Consider the following 5,697-nt stretch of genomic DNA (forward strand, 5'->3'; position numbering starts at 1 on the left):
TCGTCCGCCCACCCTTGTAACCTGTCTAGGTCTGATTGTAGCCTGTTGCATCCTTCCAGTGTGCCCACATCCCCCCACATCTTAGTGTCATGTGATCGGTGCGGTGGAAGCCCACAGTCAGCTGCTTTGTGCGGTGCATTGTGGGAGTGACGCACACCAAAACAGTCTCCTGAGTGGATCTGTGCTCCTTGCTTGTTGTTTGCAACATGTTTCTGTAGTTGCCACCCCTATTATGATAGTGCCCTTTGCTTGTGTGTACTGTCTGCTGTTGGCGAGTACCTAAATTGTCTTGTAAAGTGGTAGAAATGGGCCTGGGGGTTAGTACACTCATGGTCTTGGAATGTATCCCTATTTGTTACATTGTGAATTCAAGTTATACACTGTTTTCCAGGAATGCATGTACAGCATAAAGTGAGGGAAACCTATAGTTTCATTACTGTTCAATGGATGCCAGTTTCTGCCTACTGGCAGTTCTACACAGGTCTGCAATATTATGACCTTCACCTTTACTAAGAGGCACAGGATCTGATCAAACTTCTTGAGTTGACCAGAAAGTTTCCAGCTTTCTCCTTCAAAAAGTACTAAAAACCCATACAGTATTCCAACTGTGTTTGTCAGAGCTGTGTAATGGGAACTATGAAGTAGGCTGCAGCCTACAAAAGCTCATAACTCTGTGAATGAGTTAGTTTTCCTTGCCTTCTGCCAAACTTCAGACTAACACAACTACCAACCTTTCTCTACACTTTGAACATTGATGGATAAAATCCATTCAAAACTGCACTGACTTGTCTGTAACCAGAACGTACTACAAAACAATCTACTGCCAACTATTATATCTATGTTCCTGTACTCATTACTGTCACCTAGTTTTAGCCAACAACTTTCCATTCACTAGTTTTAGGTGCCTGCATGCAAAAAAGACTTGGCTAAGTAAACAAGACCACATGATGTTACACAAAAACCTTTCCCCTTTTTGCAGCCATTTGGTTTGTATGTTTGGCAATCTGAGGATGCAGTAAGTACACACATATTAGGGCTGCGCAAAGTTTTGGTAGCCGATTCGATTCAGAAGAGATTTGGCCTAATTCAGCAGCTGAATCTCTGAATCTGAATAGAATCAGGAGACCAATTAAGAGGTCTGAATTGAATCAGAAGCCTCCAAATTGATTTGGAAAAGATTCAGTGATTCGGACATAGACTAAACAGGCAGCAGTCCTCAAGGATGCTGGACACAGCTGCCTCCAGCTGGTAAGTCTGTTGTGGTGGGTGGTGGGGGAAGGGAAGGAGCAGATCAATGCCTCCACAGCGAGGGAGGGATTGGGGATGCAGCTGGGACAAGCTGCCCAGCCGGAGCAGCCAAATCCGAATCCGAAGCGAATACCTGCTGCTTCGCACAGGCCAATTACATGCAAAGAATGAAACTCCATGACATCAGTTGCACTGGATAACCATTTCAGTGCCACGTTCTAGGCAAAATACACATACACAAGAGGGGGAAATCCGTATTAAAGCAAGGAATAATAGTTGAGACTATCCCACTAAGTACATCCTGTGCATATCATGAACGATTGAAAAAAACAAAGGACATTGTAATCATGTGTTCGATGTGGCTATTTAAGGGAATCCTTGGGTAAGGGGGTTGCCTACAAATGCAGAGGATTGGAGCAGATGGCACAGGAAGCCTCTTCCACTTCTATGTTCCTACTTTGGAATGAATGATTTATGCAACACATTTAGCTCTTGTCCTGCACACAAAATATTTCTCTATTTTATTAGTCATTTACCAATGTTTATTCATGCTTTTAAAAATGAATATAACTTTAGATTCATCTTTCCTTGACAGATTGATATTTGGACTGTACTGATTAACTGTACTTGGTAGGTAAATCAGTGAAGTTTCTGTTCCAAGTGGATGTGAGGATATAAACATTTCTGGTGCAAATGATTCAAAATGCAAAATCAAAATTTGTTTCCTGCCAGCAGTTATGCATGCAACCTTGAACATCACTTCTGACAATGCCAGTACAGGTCACATTTGTACAAAGCCAACAGAGAAAGAATCATGGTTACAGTCAGTGCAAAGCTGTTCAAAATCCCAACTTAACATTCACGAAACTTTTCTTCTCCACCCAGTTCCATAAAGAACTAAATTAGTCTCATAAAGATCTGGTGGAAAAGTCTGTCTGTGGTCTGTAGTAAGGATAAAACTTTAGGTGTGAAGAAAGAGAATGGAAAGAAATATTTAAAATTAAGGTCCATCTATTCCCCCCCCTTCAAATAACATTCAAAATGTCATACATAGCAAGGTGGGTTTAAGAGGTTCTCTCAGTGCATTTAAATATCTGTGTTGTATAGAAATCAGGCATCAATATATCTGAAAAAAAGTTAATCTTGTAAAGGCCAAATATCTTTGAATAAGGTAGAGTAGGTGGACTAGCTCCTTTCCTCCATTTTTATTTTGACTTGTTTTCCTTCTATATCGGTTAAAAAAGAGTGGGGGGGATTCACACCAGCCTCTTTGATTTCATCATTTTTTCTGAGCACATTAGCACACCCAGCACATGCTGCTTCAGACTGCATATCAAAGAAGGCTGCATGTATGACTTGCATGAACTGAAGGCCTAATGTACATGATAAAACACTGGCAAATACTGAGTTTTGATACTGCTTTTTCCTAATCTTCTGTACAGAAATTTAAGATTAGTACCATAGCAACAGCCTAGTCAAAGTTTCATTCCACAGAGAACCAGTTCAAGCTGTAGGAGAGAAAATATTTAAACTGATATACTTAATCAATTTCCTTTCTAACCAAGTTTGTTTCCCATGTGACATTCTCATTCTGTAAGTTCACTGACAAATCATTTATAAGTTCACACCTCTACTTTTAAGCAATTCTGAATGCAACAGAAACCCTTCCCTTGAGGCTAGAATAATTATCAATTAAAAAAAGACTAATTAATTTAGCATCTTTAATTTTCAAGCTGTTTGCCCAACATCCTTTTGGAAGCAGACTAGTACTTAATTACTCAGTACCATAAGCAATGTCACAAGTTACCAGGATCCCAAGAGCTTCATAAGATTAAAAAAAAGATTTCTATGCATATGAATAGCCAGTTTTTATTACGTTGTTATACTGTATTAAAATTATAATAATAACCAAACATTTTGGGAGGGCTATAAACCATCATGTCTTGGGGGCACATTATTCTGCAAATGCTATGAGCAGAGCTTCTTGTGCCTTTTTCTAAAGCAACTGGCACTGAACCACTGTTGTAGACAGCAGGATGGACTAGATCAGTGGTTTTCAACCTGGGGTCCACACACTATATCTAAGGGGTCTGCAAAAGATGATTCTGATCAATCAAAAGTATGTGAAAGCCTACACATAAAATTCAAAGAGTCTGCACCGCCATTCAAAATTTCCAAAGGGGTCTGCACGTCCATTCAAAAGTTTTTAGGGGTCCACAAACAAAAAAGGTTGAAAACCACCGGACTAGATAGACCACAAGTCTGACTTGGAACTGCTACTGTTGTTTCTAGGGATTACCCAGTTCGAAGAACACAGTTAAGGAAAAGCTTATCAGTAAGGCAGCCTGCTGAAAGCCAAACAAGTCATAACCAGAATCAGGAACTGAACCAAGTCCTAGACACATTGCACCAGGGGTCATAGTTATCAAGCTAACTGCGCCTCTGACCAATTCAGATCTCTCTGACTGCTTCCCCTACTCAAATCTCAGGCTTTGAATTTGGGCCTGTTTCAGGTATGAATCATGATCCTCCCATTCTCTCAGGAAGGGTCCCAGGGTACTAGCCATAGATACTTTTGCAGGTCTGACTTACATTCAGCTCCTGCAGGCTGTTGACAGACATTCTCTTCCTCCTGGGATGTATGACTAGACTAGACAGCCTTCTTAAAGCAGAGTGTTGCTTATATAAAAGAAAGGCATTTTAGAAGACAACTTTAGAAAATATACATGCCTGGTTTACTTAAGACCAAGCTGCCTTGGAAATGTGGGAAAGGTCCACTACTATTTTAGATACTCCCACTAGACCTTTCTGTGCCCATCCTAGTCCATTTTCCCCTCAGCACAGCTCACTGACATCTCTTCAGAGTCCTCTTATCTGCTTAGCATCCCTTTCATTTCTCTAGACTTGCAGCCTTGGTAAAACAGCTGTGTAACTATGGCCAGGGCTTTGGAAGTAGCACCTTTACCTCACACCACACCCCAAGCCATTTGTTGGAAGTCTATTTCTCTACAACTACTGGATTGCCTCCCTCCTTGTTTTTCAATTAAGTTAAACCAACACCTTTCTACAGGAAAGCCCAGCACCACATTGTAGCTATACAAAAAAAGTGACTCACAAAAAGGCTACGTATAATTCTAAAAAGATTACAGCTCAGAACTCCTAGACTACATAACGGTTTCATGTCTGCTATGCCGTGTTCTTTCTTACAGACTAAGAGGCCCTCAACCTGCATAATTTGCTGCACTTAGTCCCCACAGAAACGTAGTTGAGTGCTGGTGCACTTGTGTGGCTGCGCACTTCGTTAGTGTTTGTTTCAATTAAGTTTTAGTCAGACATATTAATGGAAAAAGACGAAGAAAAGGACAACTACTATACCATTTATGCATTAAGACCCTGTAGAATAAGCATGTATTGCTAGTTAAACCCAGCTGTAGTCTAGGTGAAAGTCAAAGGCCATCACCCGATATGTCTGGAGACCTACATGAGCAGGTCTCAGATGTAAAAGCAATGATTCTTCAGCAGCACTCAGAGGCATCCTTCCTACTTTCTTTTCCTTACAACTGCATTTCCACTTTGCTAAACTTTGTATAGCACATAAGATTTCCAAGCCAGGGAAAAAGAAACCTGACTACTCTCTGTGCTAAACAGGATGGGATGAATTATGTTATTTGTTCAATAACATAAAAATCACAGAGTATTAGATCTGCTTGATATTATTTCACCTTTCATAACTCTAACAAAAGTAGAAGGCATAATCATTTTCATAAACATTTAATGAGGTTGTTTCCAGCCTTCCTCTCCCATTCAGTTCCTCCTGTATCTATCTACATCATGGTCTCTGCATAGATTTCTACAGAGCCTACCAAAAGAATGGGCATGCAAACATCACAATATGTTAAATAGTACGCCTTTCCCTGCCTCCCCAATCTGAGACACCACATCCACCTACTGTCTTGCTGTAGCCTTAAATCAGTCCCTCTGCATGTAGCAATTTCATTATTCCAGAAATTATGGCCAAGTCAAAAAACCTTTAAATGGATTTCACTTGAGCATCCCGCTATTCCACAAGATTCTCAGGTGCTTTAAGCAGGACCTACTTAAGGGCAGTGTATCATTAAGAAGTGGATTCCTAAACATTCCAGGCCCTACACATGCTTGCAGGGATAGTTCTTCCTTTTGTTTTCTGGGAATGCACAAACATTCCACTTTATTATTACTTGCCTCAATTTTGTCCGTTTTTGCATCTCCCCAGTAGAGTTTGTCTTCTTCAAGATCCAGTGCCAAGCCATTGGGCCAGCCTAGGGAAGTGTTTACCAGGACCCTCCTCTCTGAGCCATCCAGATAAGCGCACTCAATCTTTGGACTTTCACCCCAGTCTGTCCAGTACATGTAGCTGTAGGGGAAAAAAAACAAACAAAGCCAACATCAACAGTAAGAAAAAATAAACAC

At 40.7% G+C, this 5,697-nt stretch overlaps 1 protein-coding gene across 1 annotated transcript in view; it reads right to left on the reverse strand.

Moving 5' to 3' along the window:
• LRP5 (LDL receptor related protein 5) overlaps positions 1 to 5,636 on the reverse strand; it is a 132,612-nt gene extending 126,976 nt beyond the window's left edge. The window contains exon 1 of the mRNA XM_019547272.1: positions 5,470 to 5,636. The gene's annotated coding sequence lies outside the window, so the exon portion shown is untranslated. The remainder of the gene's footprint in view (positions 1 to 5,469) is intronic.
• Positions 5,637 to 5,697: the final 61 nt, after the last annotated feature.

This window comes from Crocodylus porosus, unplaced genomic scaffold, assembly GCF_001723895.1.
Source record: "Crocodylus porosus isolate Cpor-Errol unplaced genomic scaffold, CroPor_comp1, whole genome shotgun sequence".
Lineage (NCBI taxonomy): Eukaryota > Metazoa > Chordata > Crocodylia > Crocodylidae > Crocodylus > Crocodylus porosus.